Genomic DNA, 23,944 nt, shown 5'->3' with positions numbered 1-23,944 from the left:
ACAATGCCAAAACTCTATTACCACGTCTCGGATATTTTGGGACAGAATCTAATGCAAAATATTTGGCCTTAGTCCAGTCACCATCATGGTGTTGATTGAAGTGCCTCGCAGTACTGTAGGTAAAGTCTATGTTAGTAATGGTTCGTTAATGTTTGAGTATTCTTTTCTTGACACGGAAGGTGGTTGAGCCTATATACCACTTATCACATGGACAGGTGATGACATATACTACAAATTCTGTGTTGCACTGTATATTCTTGCGTATGCACCATTTTCTGTTCGTTCTTCGTAATGTCACCTCCCTTACATTATCACTGTGGCTACAAGCTTTACATTTTCCACATTTGTGAAATCCTCCCCTTTTAGCCAGCCAAGCCAGTTGCTTGTTTTCCATGTGACTCCTTACTATTTGATCTTTTATAAATTGGCCTTTCCTATGTTATAGCAGGATGTGGGCCTAGTTTCTCTTTGAGAGTTTTGTCTTGTAGGAGTATGTTCCATCTTTTCCTGACTATTTGGCTGAACTGATTGGATTGTGAATTGTAGTTAGTGATAAGTCTAATAGTGGAATCAGTTTGGTTGGATTCGTTTTAGGTGCTTTATATAGTGCTTCCTCCCTTTTTAGAGTGTCAGCTTTCTTCTCTCCTATTTTCAACATCCTTTCAGGATATCCCCTGGCTTGAAATATTTGGTACATTTCAGTTTTATTTTTCTTATATGCTCCTTCTGAGCTGCTTTTTCTCTTAGCATAGAGAAATTCACCAAAGGGGATACTCTACCTGAAATTAGGTGGCTGGCAACGAGCCGCATGTAACACTGAGTTGCCAGTTGTGTTTTTCCTAAATACATCAGTTTCAAGTTTGTTCCCTTCGGCTGTCACCTTGATATCGAGGAAGTCTACACTCTCTTGGCTGTACTACATAGAACATTTGAGATTCACTGAATAGTGGTTGAGTTCTTTTACAAAGCTAAGGAGATCTTTTTCAGTGCCCTCCCAGACAAAAAAGACATTGTCTATAAACCTGAGCCAAATATTGACCTTATTCGTCCAGTTCACTCCAGAGCACCTGCTTCGCCCACCAGCCCACCAAAAGATTGGCATAGCTGGGAGCAAAGCAGGTGCCCATTGAAGTTCCCTGTGTTTGTTTGTATAGCACTCCATTGAAAATAAATATGTTTTCCACGAGGCATGGTTCGATCATTTGCAATAGAATTTTGATGTGTGCAACCAGGTGTATGCTTCTAGACTTCAAAATGTGCTCACATACTCTTAATCTGTCATTGTGCCTGATGCTAGTATACAGACTCTCTACGTCAAGTCATACCAGTCAAAAGGGATTTTTCCCAATGGATGTTCCCAAATATTTGGAGAAAATCCTTGGTGTCTCTGATATATGATGTCAGGTCCTTCACATAGTCTGCTAGAAAATAATCCACATACCATGAGACATTCTCCAGCAGACTACTCTTGGAGGACACTATAGACCTCCCTGGTGGTTGTATAGGGTCTTTATGTACCTTGGGGTGTAGGTAAAAAGTGGGTACTGTCAGTGTTTCATTTCTGAGAAATGTAACTTCATCCCAGTTCAATTCATTCTTGTCAGACCATTCTTTAAGATGGTCAAAGAGTCTGGTCTGCAGTTTAGCTAAATATGATTGATCTACTATGGTGTAAAAAGTAGTGTTAGCTAGTTGACTCATGGCTTCTTGGATATAGCTCTTTTTTCCCAAAGCATGATGTTTCCGCCTTTATCAGACGGTTTGATGATAACAGTATCATCATTCTGGAGGTTTTTTAGGGCCTCTCTTTGTTCTTTTGTAAGATTTGATCTCATAATGTTTTTTTCTTAAGTTGTAGGATGTCTTGATTCACTAGCTCATGAAAGACATCTATATTGTCTCTCGGGAGCTGGGGTCGATATTTGTATTTGGCTCTAAAAGGTGCAGTGGCAAGTATCATGGGATCAAATCCTAGGTTTTAAATATATATATCAGAGCTTTCCTCTCCCTCACCTTCGAAGAAGACACAGCACTCACGGGAGGAGGGTTTAGATTCTTTATTTTACCCTCAGAGAACCAGACGCGTTTCGGCTACTGCCTTTGTCGATGGTATATATATATATATATATATATCCATCGTAAACGTTGTCGTATCTTAGTCAAAAAGACAACAAGTTGAGGTCCATTTGCATTTCACTGTGAAATTTATTAGCGTTTCACACCCAACGCGTTTCGCAGCCGCAGCCGCTTGATCACGAGTGAATTCAAGTGTTAAACAATAAAGTTATATACAAGTGAAAAAAACATTCATCCTGTGACTTTAGATTGACAGTGAAAACATACTCTCTCACAATCGGATATTGCTGATATATCATCACTTCTTGTCATAAACAGTGTTAATTAATTCACACATTTGCATTCTCAAAGTTTATGAGGCTCATAAATGTTGTTCTGTTCTCAACTGTTTTGGTGATCGTTTGACTCAGGAACTACAAGTCCCATAACCCCCAAACCTGTAGTTTTAAAGCTATATATTCCAAGTAGATGCGCACTCCATCAAAATGGGTACAGCGTTCAAGGCGGAAGGGGCAGCGCACGCTATCCAGGTCTGAGTGCGAGTCCGCACCTTATTGCTACAAGAAAGCAGCGTGGAGAGAAGGCAGGATTATTAACTTTCACCCACTTGGAATGTACTTTTGTTGTATTTTGATGGAGTGCGCATCCACTTGGAATATATAGCTTTAAAACTACAGCGCCCAGAAGGCCGTGTGTGGCCACGCCCGAGGAGGGCAGGTGCTGGATATAAATCACATAACAAGCTGCCACTTCACCTTTCAGACATGAAGCCACTGAGGAAGAGAGTATGCTAAACTCTCGAAACACGTTTGGCATTCAAATAGATTGAAAGTATTTTCCATTCTAAAATCCACGAGCATGTCGCAATAAAGGGGTGTTTGGATAATCAGCTTCCGTGTGGCAAGTCTAATTTGGGGTCCTGGACTGTGATGGATTTTAGCGGCCTCCCTGGTCGCGGACTTGGCCCTTCGAAATTAAAACTTCGACCTTGCTGACACCAGGATTGGGTACAGCGTTCAAGGCGGAAGGGGCAGCGCACGCTATCCAGGTATGAGTGCGAGCCCGCACCTTATTGCTAAAAGAAAGCAGCGTGGAGAGAAGGCAGGATTATTAACTTTCACCAACTTGGAATGTACTTTTGTTGTATTTTGATGGAGTGCGCATCCACTTGGAATATATAGCTTTAAAACTACAGCGCCCAGAAGGCCGTGTGTGGCCACGCCCGAGGAGGGCAGGTGCTGGATATAAATCACATAACAAGCTGCCACTTCACCTTTCAGACATGAAGCCACTGAGGAAGAGAGTATGCTAAACTCTTGAAACGCGTTTGGCATTCAAATAGATTGAAAGTATTTTCCGTTCTGAAATCCACGAGCATGTCGCAATAAAGGGGTGTTTGGATAATCAGCTTCCGTGTGGCAAGTCTAATTTGGGGTCCTGGACTGTGATGGATATATATATATATATATATATATATATATATATGTTAGACCTGTCAGCCTTAGGGTGGTCTCCCCTACAGTTTTGCCATTTTTGCCTCCCATTTTGACCTTACATTTTGTTGGACTTAGGACTCTGGGCGCCTCACCACTGCTAAACAGTGCTGAGGTGCGGGTGCTCTCCCCTAAAAACCTTGTGAGGCTGGCATATCTGCCACAAGCCACTGCTACTGCAGTAAGGCTATTCCTCCATAGGCTAATATGGGGAATCTCTCCTTATGGGATAACTTCTGACAGGGACCTAATAAGTCTGTCATGTTTGGTCTTGTTGGACTCGGGGCGGGGAACCCTTTCCAATGATATATAGGGTTTGGGCATTACTACGCTAGGGATCCCACTTTTATAAAGTGGACCTTTTCCTGCCTACACTTAGATTAGGCTGCAGACTCCCCCCTCCCCTCTGCATACTGATAGCCTGCCTGGGTTGGGAGGTGGGAGTGGTGATTCACACCTTCTTCCCTGGGATGAGCTGTGATGGGCTGCCCACTGTAGCCTTTACGGCCTGTCTCTCGTCACTGTGACAGCTAGGTCAGGGAAGGCAGGGAACATACCAGAACTCCCTGGACTCTTCCAGAAACCCCTGCCCCCAGACCCTTCCAGAGACTTCTACCACTTTCTAGCCCTTAGACTAAAAGATATATAAGGGGGGGTCCTGGCCTCACTTCTTTGTTACACTGCTGGACCTGGAAGAATCCCTGCTGGAGTGAGGACTGCTGCGCAAGAGGATTGCCACTGGGAAGGAGGCTGACTGCTCCAAGGAACTGCTGCCCCACAACCTGCTGAGCTGCCCTACTGTCTGCTGATCCTGCCCTGCATGGGAGACTGCAACATCACCACCAGAGTGTCTCCACAACATCCCAAAGGAACTACTTTTCTTTGAACCACATTTTAAGGAGTCTTCAACCTTTTAAAGATTGCCTTTTTGGGACTGCACCCTTTTTAAGCTAAAGGAAACTACCTGTCCTTGGACCACAGCGTTTTAAAGACTGTCCTTTGGAACAGCAACAACACTCTCAAGATTTGCCCTGCAACGCTGTGCCTGCCCTCAGCACTGCTTGCCCCGTGATCCTCCCAAGGGCTCTGTGATTGCCTCTGCTTCTGGCGCAAGCCGACTGAAACTGCCCTGAGCTCACCGCCACTGGGACCGGAGCGCGCTGTGTAGCGCTGAGAAGCGAAGCGCTGCGTGGCCGGAGGCTCCGGACTTGGAGACACTGTTAAGCGCTGTGCTAAAGGAGCGCTGTGTGGCCGTGACCCCCACCCGTGCAGCGCCTGCTGAGCCCGAGGCCCCAGGGGGAGAGGAGCCTCGCACCCGCGCCCGCAACCACCACCCCAGGTAACGCCTCAGTGCAACCAGGCTGCTGCGAGGGGGCGGGGTGCGGGTTGGCCGGGTACCTGGAGTGTGAGCTTTGTGCTTGGCTGGGAACCGTCCTTCACTGACCGGCCTACGGGGGCATAATTACTTGGTAATTGACACTGGGGCATTTTTTAGCATTACCAACAGCGCCTGGGCAGCCGCACTTCCTAAACTGGGAGCATCATTTCTATGAGAGGCACACTTATTATGCTACAAGGGAACTTTGGCCTAAGAGCCCTCCCCCAGTGAATTTTGACCATAAGGACCTACCTCAAGTGAACTTTTGCCATCCAAGGACACTGCGAGAAAGACATTGCCAGCAGGAGCCCTTGGCACACCTGAGCTTTTGGTGATTTGATCAGGCCTGGGAACTGGATTCATTCTTATTGGTTATTGATCTTGCTTGGAAACTGGAATCCTTTTTATTATTTATCAGGCCTGGGAACTGGAATCCTTTTTATTATTGATCTTGCCTGGAGCTGGATTTACCTGCTTTTGGTTCTTGCATATCTTTTAGATAAAGAAATTCTTATTCTTATACAAAACTGGTGTGGTGTTCCTTTTGTGAGTGTTTTTACTGTGTCATCGCCGTTGTGTGTTGCACAAATACTTTACACATTGCCTCTGGAGTTACGCCTTTGCTGCTCTGCGCCAAGCTACCAGGTCGGAAGCGGTGGTCCCTACTTGGACTAGGGTGCATACCCCTGCCAACTAGAGACCCCGGTTCTAACATTGGTGATCGAGCGGTGGGATAGGACTTGTGCTTGTGTAACACCACGCAGCGACGCAGTGTACACCACAACCCTACACCTAACTCTACTGAATTTTTGTCTACCCTCTCCAATTGGCATTTTTAATTTTTGTTTAAATTCTCCCTGACTGGCTGCTCTTTTTAAAAGTCCTTTTGCCTAAGTCCCATTTGGTTTTCTCTACAAACGTCTGAGGCCCTACCTAGCAAGATGGAATTCGAGCTGGCCAACCTGGAAACTTACACGGCAACGCAGCTCAAGGAATTCTGCGAGGAGAAAAGGGTGCCCTTTAAGCGAGGTGCTAAGAAGACAGAGCTTCAGAAAGCCTTGAGGGCATGGGTAACGGCCCACCCAGAAGGAGATGGAGAAGGGGACGGGCAGGGAGTGGAGCAAGGGGCCACAGGAGAACTTGACCTACTGCCCTTGGTGGAAAATGGCAACTTGTTACCAGGTACAAGGGTACCTTCCAGGGCAGGCAGTAGTGTGTCAGTAAGGACCCTGTCCTCAGAGGAATTGGAGGACAGGAGAGAGGAGAGACAGTTTAAATTGGAACTCGCCAAATTGGAAAGGGAGCGGGAGAAAGAAAGGTGGGCCATGGAGGAGAGGAAACTTACCCATGAGCTCAACATGAAGGAACTGGAAGTTCGAGCCCTACAAGCAGGGACGAACAGCATCAAGAGTGGTGGTAGCATACCTACGGAAGCTTCACGTGAGTCCAGGGTCTTTATGCCTAAAGATGTGATGGCCAGTTTTAAGGTGGGGGATAATATTGATAAGTGGTTAGCTGCCTATGAGGTGTCACTAAGAGCCCATGGGGTCCCAGAGAGTCACTGGGGGGGTGGTCTGTACAAGTACATACCTCCGGAAGTTAGGGACACACTCCTTAGCCTAGAAAAGGAAGACCAGACCAACTATTCTGTTATGAAAGAAGCATTGCTTAAGAGGTTCGGTCTTACCCCTGAGAGGTATAGGCAGAGGTTTAGGAATAGCCACAAACTTCCCACACAGAACTGGGTAGATTTCCTGGACTACGCTAGTAAAGCTTTAGAGGGCTGGGTGCGGGGCAGCAATGTGCATGACTATGAAGGATTGTATAACTTGTTTTTAAGAGAGCACCTTCTAGAGAAATGTTTTCCAGAGCTGCGCCAACACCTGGTTGACCGCAAGTTGACCAATCCTAGGAAGCTTGCGGAGGAGGCGGACACCTGGGTCAGTACCAGAGTGTCCAACAAGGGTTCTGGGGGGGACTCCCAAAGGGGTGGTCAGGGTTCCCACCAGAAGAAAGAGGGGGGAGACAAAAATAAAGAGCTCTCCAAAGGCCCCCAAAATAATTCACAAGGGAAAGGGTCTGGGTCCCAGCCCCAATCTGGCCACCAGAAGCCCACTTATCCTGACAAAGGTCAGCAGCCCAGAACTGTCCGGTGCTATGAGTGTGGTGAACTTGGACACTACAAGGGGGATCCCAAGTGTCGCAAGAGAGCACCACAGGCCACTGGAGGTAAAAACCCCGGGGTGGCTAGTGTAGCGCTTGGGGAGGAGCTGTCCCTAGATGATGGGAGTGAGGGGGCAGGGCTTGTCCTAGTGTCTCTGGGAGACAGTGAGATGGTCCCTAAGGTCCATGTGCCCTCAAATACTACCAAGTATAGGTAGTGGGTCACCCTCAATGGTCGGGGGGTGGAGGCCCTGAGGGACACAGGTGCCAGCATGACTATGGTAAGGAGTCAGCTGGTGTCCCCTGAGCAAATAATTCCCGAGGCGTTCCACCCAGTTGTGATGGCTGACAACAGGGGGGGTCACTATCCCATAGCGCAGGTTCCATTTGAGTGGGGAGGGGTTTCAGGCCTTTTAAGAGTTGCTGTGAGCCCTGCCATGCCAGTGGACTGTCTGTTAGGGAATGACCTGGAGCATACTGCCTGGAAGGAGGTAGAGCTCAAGGCGCATGTGGAGATGCTGGGGTTACCGGAGTGGATTTGTGCTACCACACGGTCTATGGCTGCCCGGAAAGGGAGTCAACCAGGGCTGGAGCCTGGAAAAATGGCCCAGCCAGCTGCTAAGAAGGGAGGAGCCCGAGGGCGTGGGAAGCCCGCCCCGGGGCAGTCACCCCGTGAGATGGATGGGGCACCTGAGGAGGTTGCGCCGGAGTCCACGGAGGGAGACGTTGCTCCCTTGGGGGACTTACCTACCCCTGCGGAGTGGCAGGTGGAAGGAGGGCCCACCAGGGAGGAGTTTTGTCGGGCACAGAAGGAGTGTCCTACCCTTGAGGGCATGAGGCGACAGGCCGAGGCCCAAGCAGCAGGCAATGCCTCCGCAAAGTATCATATTTACTGGGAGGATGGGCTCCTTTACAGTGAGCCCAAGGCTCCTGTGCATGGGTCATCAAGGGCCTTAGTGGTCCCCCAGTGCTACAGGGCCTTTCTTTTGGAATTGGCTCATGAGATCCCATTAGCGGGACACTTGGGCCAAGACAAGACCTTTGCTAGGCTTGTCCCACATTTTTATTGGCCGCAGATGAGGATCTCCTCAGATACATTCTGCAGGACCTGTCTGACCTGCCAAGCTAGTGGGAAAACAGGGGGTAAGCTGAAGGCTCCCCTGGAACCACTACCTGTCATTAGCACCCCCTTTGAGAGGGTGGGTATCGACATTGTTGGGCCTATGGATCCACCGACTTCTTCTGGTCACAGGTTTATCCTGGTCCTGGTGGACCATGCCACCCGGTACCCAGAGGCTATTCCTCTGAGAACCATCACTGCACCTGCAGTGGCACGGGCCCTGATGGGGATTTTTACCAGAGTGGGTTTCCCCAAAGAGGTGGTGTCCGACAGGGGTACAAATTTTATGTCTGCCTACATGCAAGCCATGTGGAAGGAGTGTGGGGTTACTTATAAGTTCTCCACCCCTTACCACCCACAGACCAATGGTCTCGTGGAGAGATTTAACAAGACCCTAAAGGGCATGATCAGGAGTCTGCCTGAGGGCCTGAGGAAAAAGTGGGACATCCTCTTGCCCTGTTTGTTGTTTTCCTACAGGGAGGTACCGCAAAAGGGAGTGGGCTTCAGCCCCTTTGAGCTTTTGTATGGTCACCCTGTTAGGGGACCTCTCAGTTTAGTGAAGGATGGGTGGGAGAAGACTCCCAGGAGGCTTCCCCAAGATGTAGTGAGCTACATGCTGGCCTTCCGCAGCCACATGGCTAAGTTGTGGAAGCAAGCTTCTGACAACTTAGAGGCCAGCCAGGCGGTGATGAAGGAATGGTACGACCAGAATTCTCACCCCGTGGAGCTAGAACCTGGACAGAAGGTGTGGGTCATGGAGCCTGGAGAGCTTAGTGCCCTCCAGGATCGCTGGACTGGCCCTTATGAGGTATTGGAAAAGAAGGGTAAGGCCACTTACCTAGTGGACCTTAAGACCCCCAGGCAGCCCCACAGGGTGCTACACGCCAACCGCCTCAAACCCCACCATGAGAGGTCTGAGCTCACCTTCCTGATGGTGACTGATGGGGCCGAGGAAGAGGAAAGTGAACCTCTCCCGGACCTCTTCGCTTCCAAAGAGAAGGATGGGTCGGTGGAGGGAGTGGTCCTCTCCCCATCCTTGACTCCTGAGCAACAGAGGGACTGTCGCCAGGTCCTGGGGCAGTTCGCCTCAGTGTTTTCCCTTATCCCTGGGATCACCCACCTGTGTACCCATGATGTGGACACAGGAGACAGCCCCCCTGTCAAGTCCAAGTCTTACAGGCTGTCAGATAAGGTAAAGGCCAGCATCCAGAGTGAGGTCACTAAGATGCTGGAGTTGGGGGTGATAGAGCCCTCCAACAGCCCTTGGTCCAGTCCGGTGGTTCTGGTACCAAAAGCTGCCCCACCGGGCACCACACCAGAACTTAGGTTCTGTGTGGATTACAGGGGACTGAACTCTGTGACCAAGACTGATGCTCATCCTATCCCGAGGGCGGATGAGCTCATTGACCGGCTGGGGGCTGCCCGATACCTGAGTACCTTTGACCTCACGTCAGGGTACTGGCAGATCGCCCTAACAGATGAAGCTAAAGAAAGGTCCGCCTTTTCCACCCCAGAGGGCCACTACCAGTTTAGAGTGATGCCCTTTGGACTGAAAAACGCTCCTGCCACCTTCCAGCGGCTGGTGAACCGGGTCCTCTCCGGTTTAGAGGCCTTCTCTGCTGCCTACCTGGACGACATAGCTGTCTTCAGTAGCAGCTGGGAGGACCATTTGGGTCACCTCCAGGAAGTGCTAAAGGCTCTGCAGCAGGCAGGCCTGACTATCAAAGCTAGCAAATGCCAGATAGGGCAGGGGTCGGTAGTCTACCTAGGACATTTGGTAGGCGGGGGCAAGGTGCAGCCCCTACAGGCCAAGATAGAAACCATCCTGGCCTGGGAGCCTCCCAAAACACAGACTGAGGTCAGGGCATTCCTGGGCCTCACAGGTTACTACCGCAGGTTTGTCAAGGGCTATGGCACCATTGTGGCCCCCTTGACGGAGCTAACCTCTAAGAAACAACCTAGAAAAGTGATCTGGACAGAGGCTTGCCAAAAAGCCTTTGACTCTCTAAAGCAGGCCATGTGCACCGCTCCTGTGCTCAGGGCCCCTGACTTCTCCAAAGAGTTCATTGACCAAACGGACGCCTCAGAGCATGGCATAGGGGCAGTACTTTCGCAACTCAATGAGGAGGGACGGGACCAACCAGTAGCCTTCATCTCCAGGAGGCTGCTCCCCCGAGAACAGAGGTGGAGCGCGATAGAGAGGGAAGCCTTTGCAGTGGTCTGGGCTGTAAAGAAGCTGAGGCCATATTTGTTTGGCTCCCACTTCCTGATTCAGACTGACCACCGGCCCCTCAGGTGGCTCATGCAAATGAGGGGCGAGAATCACAAATTGTTGAGGTGGTCCATTTCCCTACAGGGGATGGACTTCAGGGTGGAACACAGACCCGGAGTAGACCACGCCAATGCTGACGGTCTCTCTCGGTTTTTCCGCCTTAGTGATGAGAACTCCCTGGAGGTTGGGTAGTTCTCCCCACTTTCAGCTGGGGGGGACACGTGTTAGACCTGTCAGCCTTAGGGTGGTCTCCCCTACAGTTTTGCCCTTTTTGCCTCCCATTTTGACCTTACATTTTGTTGGACTTAGGACTCTGGGCGCCTCACCACTGCTAAACAGTGCTGAGGTGCGGGTGCTCTCCCCTAAAAACCTTGTGAGGCTGGCATATCTGCCACAAGCCACTGCTACTGCAGTAAGGCTATTCCTCCATAGGCTAATATGGGGAATCTCTCCTTATGGGATAACTTCTGACAGGGACCTAATAAGTCTGTCATGTTTGGTCTTGTTGGACTCGGGGCGGGGAACCCTTTCCAATGATATATAGGGTTTGGGCATTACTACGCTAGGGATCCCACTTTTATAAAGTGGACCTTTTCCTGCCTACACTTAGATTAGGCTGCAGACTCCCCCCTCCCCTCTGCATACTGATAGCCTGCCTGGGTTGGGAGGTGGGAGTGGTGATTCACACCTTCTTCCCTGGGATGAGCTGTGATGGGCTGCCCACTGTAGCCTTTACGGCCTGTCTCTCGTCACTGTGACAGCTAGGTCAGGGAAGGCAGGGAACATACCAGAACTCCCTGGACTCTTCCAGAAACCCCTGCCCCCAGACCCTTCCAGAGACTTCTACCACTTTCTAGCCCTTAGACTAAAAGATATATAAGGGGGGGTCCTGGCCTCACTTCTTTGTTACACTGCTGGACCTGGAAGAATCCCTGCTGGAGTGAGGACTGCTGCGCAAGAGGATTGCCACTGGGAAGGAGGCTGACTGCTCCAAGGAACTGCTGCCCCACAACCTGCTGAGCTGCCCTACTGTCTGCTGATCCTGCCCTGCATGGGAGACTGCAACATCACCACCAGAGTGTCTCCACAACATCCCAAAGGAACTACTTTTCTTTGAACCACATTTTAAGGAGTCTTCAACCTTTTAAAGATTGCCTTTTTGGGACTGCACCCTTTTTAAGCTAAAGGAAACTACCTGTCCTTGGACCACAGCGTTTTAAAGACTGTCCTTTGGAACAGCAACAACACTCTCAAGATTTGCCCTGCAACGCTGTGCCTGCCCTCAGCACTGCTTGCCCCGTGATCCTCCCAAGGGCTCTGTGATTGCCTCTGCTTCTGGCGCAAGCCGACTGAAACTGCCCTGAGCTCACCGCCACTGGGACCGGAGCGCGCTGTGTAGCGCTGAGAAGCGAAGCGCTGCGTGGCCGGAGGCTCCGGACTTGGAGACACTGTTAAGCGCTGTGCTAAAGGAGCGCTGTGTGGCCGTGACCCCCACCCGTGCAGCGCCTGCTGAGCCCGAGGCCCCAGGGGGAGAGGAGCCTCGCACCCGCGCCCGCAACCACCACCCCAGGTAACGCCTCAGTGCAACCAGGCTGCTGCGAGGGGGCGGGGTGCGGGTTGGCCGGGTACCTGGAGTGTGAGCTTTGTGCTTGGCTGGGAACCGTCCTTCACTGACCGGCCTACGGGGGCATAATTACTTGGTAATTGACACTGGGGCATTTTTTAGCATTACCAACAGCGCCTGGGCAGCCGCACTTCCTAAACTGGGAGCATCATTTCTATGAGAGGCACACTTATTATGCTACAAGGGAACTTTGGCCTAAGAGCCCTCCCCCAGTGAATTTTGACCATAAGGACCTACCTCAAGTGAACTTTTGCCATCCAAGGACACTGCGAGAAAGACATTGCCAGCAGGAGCCCTTGGCACACCTGAGCTTTTGGTGATTTGATCAGGCCTGGGAACTGGATTCATTCTTATTGGTTATTGATCTTGCTTGGAAACTGGAATCCTTTTTATTATTTATCAGGCCTGGGAACTGGAATCCTTTTTATTATTGATCTTGCCTGGAGCTGGATTTACCTGCTTTTGGTTCTTGCATATCTTTTAGATAAAGAAATTCTTATTCTTATACAAAACTGGTGTGGTGTTCCTTTTGTGAGTGTTTTTACTGTGTCATCGCCGTTGTGTGTTGCACAAATACTTTACACATTGCCTCTGGAGTTACGCCTTTGCTGCTCTGCGCCAAGCTACCAGGTCGGAAGCGGTGGTCCCTACTTGGACTAGGGTGCATACCCCTGCCAACTAGAGACCCCGGTTCTAACAATATATATATATATATATATATATATATATATATATATATATATATATATATATATATATATATATATATATATATATATATATATATTACCTACTGGCGATAGCCAGTAGGTATATATAGTTAGGATTAATTCTCTATGGAACTTTTGAAAATTCTATGTCTAATAACTTTGGCGTTTGTGGACGGAATCGGCTGAAATGTTCAGGAAAATGGCACATTTTGTTTCTGAGCAGCCCTTGAAAATTTGGGGGGGTTTCGTCAAGGGGGGGCCGAGAAAAAAGGGGGGTCCCAAAACGCGTTTTTCCCATGTTAATTTCTACAGGGCGTTTGGCCTCACTTTTAGCTCGAACGGCTGAATGGATTTGCACGAAACTTGGCAAAATTGTAGGGACTGTTAGCCCGATGTGCCTTTGCTGGGTCTCAATATATGTGCTCCAGTGGATTTTGAGAAATTAACGTTTAAAAAAATTGATATATCTGTGACAGCGTCCCAGATAGCGCTCCAGATCGCGTACTTTTTTCGCGCCACGGAGCTTTGCGAAGCGATGCTGATTGGCTCTCCGGTGTCTGTCAACAATCTAAACAGTCCGGTGTGGCCGCCATCTTGTCTCTTGGTAGGATCGAGAGACAAGAAGAGGTGAAAAACAAAGGGGGAATTTAATGAAAGGGGGCATGGTAGACCCCTCTTGACCCCCTAGGAAGGATGTTGGGGTTATTAAAGGGTCCCGTGGGGCAAATAAAAAAAATTTGATTTTTCACGGTAGAAGCGCTTCCCGGATCGCGAACCGGGCCGCAAACTGGTAGCGAAACGGGAATTCGCCATTTTGTGTTTCAATTAAATTAAATTACTAGGTATAAGGGGGTACGGGAGACGTATCCTGATCCCTTATGTTTTCTGAGGGTGGCTGAGGAGGCTCATATATGTTGATACATGTCTTCCAGCGGCTGTGCGTGAGCGTTTTATTTTTTTTGCTGCGTGACGTCTGTTAACGTTCGATTCGATGGAAATCAGGAAGTGTTGACCGCCATTTTGTCACTGCGAGTAAATATTTTATTTGTTTTAAATAAATCATTATTGATAAACATTGTCTGCGCCATCTTGCCTTTTTTGCAATGCCACACTTTTGTCGAGCACAGCAGCCATTTTAGATGCCTTGACCAGACCCACTGTCTGCACCCTCGCAAGCATCTCCCCCACGCACTGGTCACTCCCGCTCTCTTTTTCATGTATGGGCTAGAAACCTCCTCCCATCTGCGCTGTTCTTCTCTGAGAATCACACCCTGTGCCCGCCCGACACCTGCCTTTCACCCTATTCACTACTGCACCCTCTGACACTCCTCTTCCTCTGTGTCCGATTGTCCAGGCCCGTCCCAGGCTATCACCTAGCCCTGCTGATGTAGTTTATGGCCTCAACTGTAAAGAATCATCCCTCTTCAAAGAAGTTACAGTAGATCAAGGCCCCCACCCGATGAGATCCGTCACAATACACGCGTTCCTGCAATCTGATAACCATCCTGTATTGTGATTGGAGAGGGGATTCTCACTGTGAGGGTGTGTGGGACCGAGCCTGAAGCGGAAGATTCCAGGGATGCCTTTTTGTACATCAAAGTCTTCACAATTATGTGTCACATTAAAAATATATAGCACTTTAAGAAAGTAGAAGGAAAATAACACTTTAATAACTTATAAATATATACATCGCAACAAAAACAGTAAACACCTTAAAACATTTTTTATTAAAACAGAAGCAACAATGGTTTATGACATGGGGAGCAGTAGTGATATCCTGGGCGGGTGATGGAACTGGGTTTGTTAATGGAAAAACATCTACAGAGAAAATTATTGGTAAATTATACTTCTCCGGAAATTTTAAACTCACAAATGTTTCATTTGTGTAATCGTTTTATGAACATGTACATTAAAAAACTAAAAGAAATGCCAAGAACGTCCCATGTGAAAGTGAATTTTATCTGGGAATTTTTTTCTTTTCCTTCTCATGAAAAGAAAGTTAAAGCCAGGTTCGTTACCTGCCTCATCTGCAAAAAAAAAACTCTCGAGAGGGACCGAAAAAAAATAGCGCTGTGGTAATCATAGCATGCATCGGCACATGGAGAGGTGGCACTCTAAATTATTCTAAAGCACAACTTCGAGATTTGGGGGATAACCCCCGACCGGCCAAAACATCCACCAATGACTTAGCAATAAATGAGTCAGAGGCAAGGGAAACGGTCCCAAATCTGCAAAAGAACTTTGGGCAGATGAGATTGACTTGTGTAGCATGTGGAAAATTAATTTCATGCGGAGAGATCAGTATTACTTCAATAAATACAGTAATCAATGATGCATTAGAACTTAATATCAATTCATTTTCCGAACGTGTAATCAGTACCTGTCCCATGTCAATTCATTGTTCGAACGTATAATCAATACCCATCCCGGATCAATTCATTGTCCGAACATATAATCAGTAAAAAGTGCGACAAGTGCGACAAAATCATATTGATAATTCATTGTGAGCAAGTACCAAAAGTGTCGACAATTCTAACCTTCAATAAATACAGTAATCAATGATGCATTAGAACTTAATATCAATTCATTGTCCGAATGTGTAATCAGTACAAGTCCCATGTCAATTTATTGTTCGAACGTATAATCAATACCCATCCCGGATCAATTCATTGTCCGAACATATAATCAGTCTTATCCCATATCAATTCATGTGCTAAAAACTGCATACATATCTCATGATATCAAGGCTGAGCAATCGGGGCACAATAGTTTCATTTGTACCGGCGCCATTTTGGGTGAGGTCTGGAAGGTCCAAGTATAGTCAAAATGTCTCCACCAACTCGTGGTTGGACCGGGACCTCTTTCGGCAGTCCAAAAGTTTTCGTTGAAGGGTAGTAGAGGGGACTGGCGACATGAACCATCAGTCAAAGAGGGGTGGGAGGCAAAAATCTCTCCTACTGGGTCATACTGGTGTCCCACCGGAACTGATCAAGTTGGTAGTCTTGCAGGATTTAGGTGATTTCAAGACTGAGGCCGGCGCCGGCATGAGCGTGCCGACGTCCCGCGGCTACGTCGTGATCATTCCGTGGGTGATCATGGCAGTCATTCCCCATCGGGGGTCGGGGGCCCCCGTGGCTCTTATAGAATCTTCAAAGTTGAGGAGAACGTTTCTGGACGCAGGAAACTAGAAGCGTTGTTGCACCGCAACAGTGGACGAGACCCCCGCTGGGTGAGCGGAGCATCATTGCCTCGCAATAGTGGTCGAGACCTTTTGTCGGGTGAGTGCAGCGTCGCTGCATCGCAAGAGTGGAGGAACCCTTTTGTTGGGTGAGTGCAGCGTCGCTGCATCGCTAGAGTGGACGAACCCTTTTGTTGGGTGAGTGGAGCGTCGCTGCATCGCAAGAGTGGACGAACCCTTTTGTTGGGCGAGTGGAGCGTCGCTGTATCGCAAGAGTGGACGAACCCTTTTGTTGGGTGAGTGGAGCGTTGGGGGTGCAGCTGAGGGGCCCCCACCTGGGGGGTTGGGAGAGGCTCGTTCGCGCCGCCTCTCCCTCCCAGCGCACCCCACGCCGACACCTGGCGTTGATATCCGTGATGTCCGGACCAGGCGATAAGAGGGGGGGGTCGGAGGCAGAGGCAAGACATCCCCCCCCCGTGGCCTGCAGGGCGCCGCTTTAGGCCCGAATGGGGAGCTCATATCAATCCGGGGCCAGACCAGGAGATACGAGGGGGGGGGGTCGGTGACATGTGCAAGACATCCCACCCCGTTGTCGCAGTCATTATCTAAGAAAGAAGAAGAATCCCGTCAGCCTCGGCTCCTCTCCTGGCCCACCTTACGGGATGACCTCCCCGGCCGACGGCTGCCAGCAGGACTCGCCCTACACGTGCCGAAGGCCTCGTCTTCCGGATGGGCGTAGCCGCGAACCTGTTGCACTTCGGGAGTTTCCGGAATGGGGGTAGGTATCTGCTGATTTGTATTTATTTCATGTTACCGTTATTCAGCGTGGCGGGCGGTGGGACAGACATGCTTGGAGCAGTGGGGGGGTGAAGGAGCCTAGCTACCTTGTGGCTGCCCTAACGTCAAGCTTGGCTTCTTTCACCACTTTCATGTTTCTTATTTCTAGCGAAGTCAAAAACTCATCAGAGGCCTACTGATTTTGTTCGATTTCTTTCCTTTCCTTTTCAAGTGTGTTTCATGCTAAAGTTTCTGTTTAACAGGATACAGGGATTACTTCGTATTTTACATATGTATTCTTTATTAGGGGTTCTCTCCGGTTGAGTCAGATGATGTACCTCTAATAAATGGTCCGGGTGGAAGTAGTTTCTCAATCAGTGGGGAGTGACAGATTACAACGGGGGACAAAGGTCCGCATTACCCACTCTTCACTACTTGCAAAGACTAGACAGAATATTTCTATTCCACGTTATTTGCAAATAGAGAGTACCTCGAAAGAACTATTCCTTGAACTATAAATGTCCAGCCAATCAATCAATCAGGCATGACGGATTACAACGGGGGACAAAAGTCCGCATTACCTATCCTTCACTATCTGCAAAGGGAGACAGAATATTTCTATTCTTCTCTGTTTGTAGACAGGGAATATTTCAAACAGCAATAATCGATAAATAAAATAGTAGGATTATAACACTTTAATAACTTATAAATATATACATCGCAACAAAAACAGTAAACACCTTAAAACATTTTTTATTAAAACAGAAGCAACCATGACAACTAACAGTAGTGATATCCTGGGCGGGTGATGGAACTGGGATTGTTAATGGAAAAAGATCTACAGAGAAAACTATTGGTGAATTATACTTCTCCGGAAATTTAAAACTCACAAATGTTTTTTTTGTGTAATCGTTTCAGGTCAAACGGATTGTGGGACAATGTTCACAATGGAAGAGTCACCAAAAGGCATTTTGATCGATGTTGCAGCAGGCTGTCATGTATATAGTTTTTTAATAAAACGTTTTACCCTGTTACTTTGCTGGTGTGTTGTATATATTTATAATATTTGCATAGGGTTTGTCGTTATTTTGGGTGGGGTGGGGTGGGCGGCGTAGTCGAGCTGTCTTGCAGCCATCATGGTGTGGAGCTAAGTTCATCTTACTAGTTTCGTATTTCTCATGAGGGGTTGTTCTTAATGTTTCTATTTTAGCGAGGTCAAAAACAGATCCCATTAGTGGCCTACTGATTTTGCTCGATTCCTTTTGTTTTTTTAAACTATTTTTCACTATCTGCAAAGACTAAACAGAGTATTGCGACTCTGTGCTTGTTTGTAAATACAGAATGAACCAAAGAGAACCAATTCTAAAACAGTAAATGCTTGGATAGCAATCAATCAAATAGAGAGAGAAGCAGGCACGGCGGATTACAACGGGGGCAAAGGCCTGCGTTAACTACCCTTCACTATCTGCAAAGAGAGAGCACTGCTAAGAGAAAAGAGGGGGGGGGCAGCGTTCAAAGCACATCAGCGTGCATAAACACGAAAATGTTTTTACCTATCATGTACTTGACATTTGACAGCATTTGATATTTGGTATTAAAAAACCATTGAAATTCACAGAAAAAAATATAGGTTTTAGGCCATATATAGTTAGGGATTTGCATTTACAAAACCTTATTTTACTCGCATAAAACCATTGAAATTCGCATATATAGGTAGATGCGCTAACTATATATCGCGCACCCGCAATCCACTGCTGATGATGTCACATATTACATCATTCATGACATGGTCAGTGACATCACTGATGACATCATTGATGACAACTCAAATGACATCACTGATGACAACTCAAATGACATCACTGACAACATCACTGATGACATCAATCATGTGATAATACGATCAACCTCTTCAGACTCTAATATAACCTTAGATACACTCAGAGTAAACAGACACTCACAGACTGTCACTCATCCATGGAGTTACTCACAAACCTAGTCAGTCATGCACTGAATCAATCACACCTCCATATCCTCAACTATACAGTTATACACACCTTACTTATTCAAACATATACTAACACATATTTACTCTTTTATACAATCCCTGATACAAGTTCACAATGATCCATACAGCCACTCACACATTCACTGGCTCTTATGCACAGTAATTTATATATGTGAACTCTCACATGTACTGTGTTTTACATATGTACTTACTTTGACATGTAGCACTGAGATATCCATTCACTCACCAATACACTCGTACACAGTCAACCACCCATACAGCTGTTTCCACATGCAGTTTTGAACCCATAGATCTAGTGAATAAACTGTTCACACATGTATGCACAGAGTCACACACCTCCCAGCCACCCCCACACACACACTCACTCTCCCATACAAATACTTGGACAAACAATCAATAACCCATACAGTTACTCATATAGCTACTGATCAACACATGTAGCAGTTCATAGAACAACAGATATAATGATGTGAGGAAATATAAATTTTATGGTCAAGTTATGTTCCCTAGCGCGTACCCCACCGTCTCCATGTACGAGTTAAAGTGCATGTAACTTCCCTCCTGTACCAGCTATGAAGACGCAAATATATTTGCGTCCAACGTTAACATGCCCTCTTTCAGACCCACCATGAATGGGTTGAATGGTCCGTTCCTAAGTATGCCATGCCAATGTCTTTTTGTAGCGTACTTCTACGTTTTTCAGCTCTGGCTGAGTAGGCCCTGAATTTCTGCCACCGAACCTCTTTTCTGGCTTCTGACTCAAAGGGCCTCTGCCCAGGCTGCCTCTGTACCCGTGAACTCTGACTTACTTTCAGCGCGGCCCCTCGCGCTCAGCTCAGCCTGCTGCCTGCCAAGATCGACTATAACCTTCGAGTTATCTGTTCCGCTCCCCGAAAATACATTCCTGCCTGCCAGTTTCAGTAAACATTCCCCTCAGCTGCAGAACCAAGGGGCCGGCCTGTCTCTATGCAAGTAATTCAAGTAATTCATAGCCCTTGTTGCCATGCTCCCATGGAAGGCCCGTGCCCCCACGCTTCTCATACAGACATTCAGGCGCTTATACACGCATTCACAGCAAGTATAGAATAGCTTCTGCCCTAGAGACCTTTCCGCCCAGATAGCTTAGTTCCTAAACATCAGATACCAGATATGATAGAAGCACAAGTTGATCTGACATGCCAGACTTCTGTCTCTTTCCGTCAGTGTAAATGTCAAGTCCCCGTGCACCCTCTAGTCACACGTGCAGCACACGTCATGCAGCTGCGCGCGCATCCAAGCTTCCGATTTCTGCTGACATTGCAACATTCCTGTTAGTGCCACCCCTTTTGTGACACTTACTTGTGAGGTTTCTAGAACACACCTCTAGTTCACGCCTCTTGATTACGCACATGTACCACGTGTATACTGTTATCTTGTCTTCTCTCAGCTGTTACGCCTTCTATACTGTTTCCAATGGTGTAAAATAAGTATATAAGCTATGTACTGTTAATAAAATGTAGCGCTCTATCCCTTCTGACACCCCTGTGGTGGTCAGAACATGATATCCTGGCCATGACCATTCCTTTTTAAGGAATAAAACCCCTAAGAACTCTAACACCACGGACTCTGTCTCTTTTTTCCGATTTTGAGTTATTATTGATTAAATACTTACCTGCATAGAAATTAAGAGAGTAAATTAATTATTTACGTCATTTGGCGCCCGAATAGGGACCCCTCCCCCACCTCACGCGCCGGTTGGCGCATTGCAAGCTCTGTCCCCTGCCATCAGTTAGATGGACCATACGCGTACCGGCAGGATTTCCTGCATCTCCCTCTGACCCACGGAGGTGACGAAGACTGCGATCAGTGCCCAGACGAGGCGGTGAGGAGTGCGGAGGATCCCGACCAGAGCCTAGCCGAAAGAAACAAGGTCCGAGGTGTCAAGAGGCCCACCAGGTTTCCGAAGTTTTCCGAAATTTCACGACGTTTTCCGAAGTTTTCCGAAGTTTCGAGTCGAGTCCAGTCGAGTTTTCCGAGGCCTTCTGTTTTCCGTGCTTCCCGGTGAGTACCATTGCTAGACGGGTTTGGGTACACAAGTCCGGTCTGCACTGTTTTTAGGCAGTGTATCTGTACTGTTTAGCAGTATATCTAGTATTCCGAATTTCTGAATTTCTGCACTGTTACACCAGTGTATCTGTACTGTTTAGCAGTACATCCGGTATAGGGGGTAGTCATCTATGTCTCTAATGTCTTTTTCATGTGATTAATGTTGTGGTATGAATGTGAACGTTTTATGTGCATTGTTGTGTTTTCTTGTTTAACCAGTTATATTCAGAGTTAAGTATCAAGGATCGCACATTCAGAATCAAGTAGGCAAAATGCCGTTTTTCAACAAGTTAAAGCAGATAGGAACTAGGAAAGGAATGTTAGAGGAAGAAATTCCTATTCCCCCTAGGGACACTCCAGGTAACTTTATGTATAACAAACATGGCATAGATGCCATATTGTATCTAGAATTATGGACCGATTATACAAAGCACCTAGACGAGAGACACAGATGGCCAGTTAATGGAACATGGGATGCCGAGTGCATCATGAAGGTAGAAGAGGCATTACGGAAAAAGAAAGCCAGACAATCTCAGAAAGACGCCATAGAATTCTGGCGTAAGGAATCACATAAACGTGCTGAAAGAGCACTCCGTAGAGAAGACAGACTTAAAGAATCAGATAGAGCTCAAGAAAATGAATTAGTCACTGAAGGAATCCGAGTAAAAACAGAACAAATAGATCGCATCCGAAATAGCCAAGTAAACAGCATGTATCTTATGGCAGAGGGTATACCTGACGCCATTTCAGAAATACCGAAAAATCTGCCGCCACCACTGGTTCCAACTAAAGTAACTCATAGGGCCACTAAAGATATATTCCTGAATTCCTACCTAGAAGATGTAGCACCAGCTTATACCAATCTGCCTGTTCGTGCCCTGCCTACTGACAGAGACGGGGATGGCACTCCGCCCCCAGGTCATGTTCCGACGGTACCGCAACAGACTTCCCCCGTTCCGCCAGCCCCGCCACTTCCTGCACCTAAAACAGATCTACCGAAACCACGTTTACCAGATCCTACTAAAAGACAAATTCAAATACAGACGGCACACAGAGATGATACCCAAGCCTCCGCTTCAGGGGGTGCGACCGCGGGTCCTCGGACCCCGCCATTGACACACAGATTAAATGTCAGGGACATACAAAGTCCCCTCACGTTCAGGTCCCCTCACTTATCCCGCTTAGACGCATTCAAAGAAAACATTTCAGTTTGTAGATACGATCCAGTACCCGGTAAAGACGACCTGATGATATTGGCATCACTACGGTTAAGATCCGCTACTGATATCTTGCTATGTTATGTAGGTATGAAGGAACGTTTAGATAGAATATATGAGTTTGTTCAGACAGGGAAAGACCCTGACAGCATCAAAGATGCCATGGAGAAACAGAAAGTTGACATACAAGCACAGATACTACGATTTTTCATAAACTGTCTAATAAGAGAGCGAGATAGGCCTGAGACAGACCAGGAGGAAATAGAGGCACTCCACAAGTGGGGTCAAAATATATCGGAAGGAAAACATGATAGACAGAATTGCATAGCTAGCATGTACAAGAAAATAAGAAAGACAGTAATAGAGATACATGAAAAAGAGAAAGACCAAGCTCCCTCCGAGGAGGAAGAAGAATCTGAAGAACCAGAAAAAGCTGCAGATACTATAGCATATGTAGGTAAGGGAAATTACCTTAGGAAGGGAATCCGTCCAGAAAGCAAGAGAGTTTTCTTCTCTGCCTTGACAAATCCGAATTCTGCTGAGCATCAGTTCCAGGAAACTGATAAAAGGCTTCGAGATCGAGTTGGGTACCACGTACTCAATTCTATGGATGAACAAGAACTAGCCCGATCAGCTGTATCATGGGCCGAAAATGCAGACATATATAATGATGACACGGTGGCGCAGACATTTCTGAACCTCTCCCCCGACGAACAGAAATTAGCAGGTGTATACATGATTCAGCACCTTCTTATCAAATACAGAAAACATTATTCTGATCCAGGTCCCTTACACGAGACACTAGAAGCACTACTCATGGATAGATGGAGAGGTTTAAGCACCAAATTAATTCAAATAATTCTAGAACAACGACACCGATATAATACCTTTGTAAGCTCTGAATATGTTCCCGCCCCGCCCCCAGAAAGGAAAATGTATCACATGCAACGCCTGAGTGGCATTGAAAGTCAGAATCCCTTACGAGAAGTGCACCCTGTTATGGGTGAGGATCGTGTCTTGAAACGCGTGTATGTACACACGCCTCTGACTAAATTAGAACTGTTAGAAATGAAGAAACTAGTCCCGTGTCATGATAAAGACCCTGCAGGTTTTCACAGAGAGCTTAAAGACATGTTACTGATGGGGGATTACACATATGATGACATTATGAAAATGTTAAAGGTACTATTACCCACGGGTATCTTCGAGAAATTAAAGGAAAAGGAATGGGAGGTGGGGGAAACAAAGATTGCATGGGCAGAAATAGAGGACGAAGAAAGAAAACGGGTCCCAGGGTTAGGCCTTGGGGACAAAACTAAAGCATTACCAGGTTTGATAGTACAGGTCCTGCCCAGATTATTGACAACTAGAAAGGAAGATTGGGACGCCATCTCGTCCTGTAAACAGAAACATGATGAAGATACTAGTGACTTCTATTCAAGATTTGAGAAATGTTTTATTATTAATAGTGGCCTCAAACCAAGTAGCGAGTCGTACCCGCATCTTTTTGTATCAAAGTTAGTGGAGAATTCCCTACCGTTAGTCAAAAACCGTGTATACAAGGTCGAGAGTACATGGCAAGCAAACACGCCATCACAGATGTTACAGATGTTACAATATCACCAGAACAGAATTAGAGAAGAACAAGATCAGGAACAGAAACGTATGAAAGACACGAAGATGAAAATGTTAGTAGCACAGACGGTCCCAGCCGATAGTCACAGAAAAGGTACGACCCAGACAAGTCACACTGCAGCTCCCGTTAAAGGGACATGCAATTATTGCAAGCAGCCAGGTCATTACGTACATGAATGCCCAGTTC

This window comes from Lissotriton vulgaris, chromosome 4_1 (genome assembly GCF_964263255.1).
Source record: "Lissotriton vulgaris chromosome 4_1, aLisVul1.2, whole genome shotgun sequence".
Taxonomy (NCBI): domain Eukaryota; kingdom Metazoa; phylum Chordata; class Amphibia; order Caudata; family Salamandridae; genus Lissotriton; species Lissotriton vulgaris.
This window is presented reverse-complemented; position numbering follows the sequence as displayed.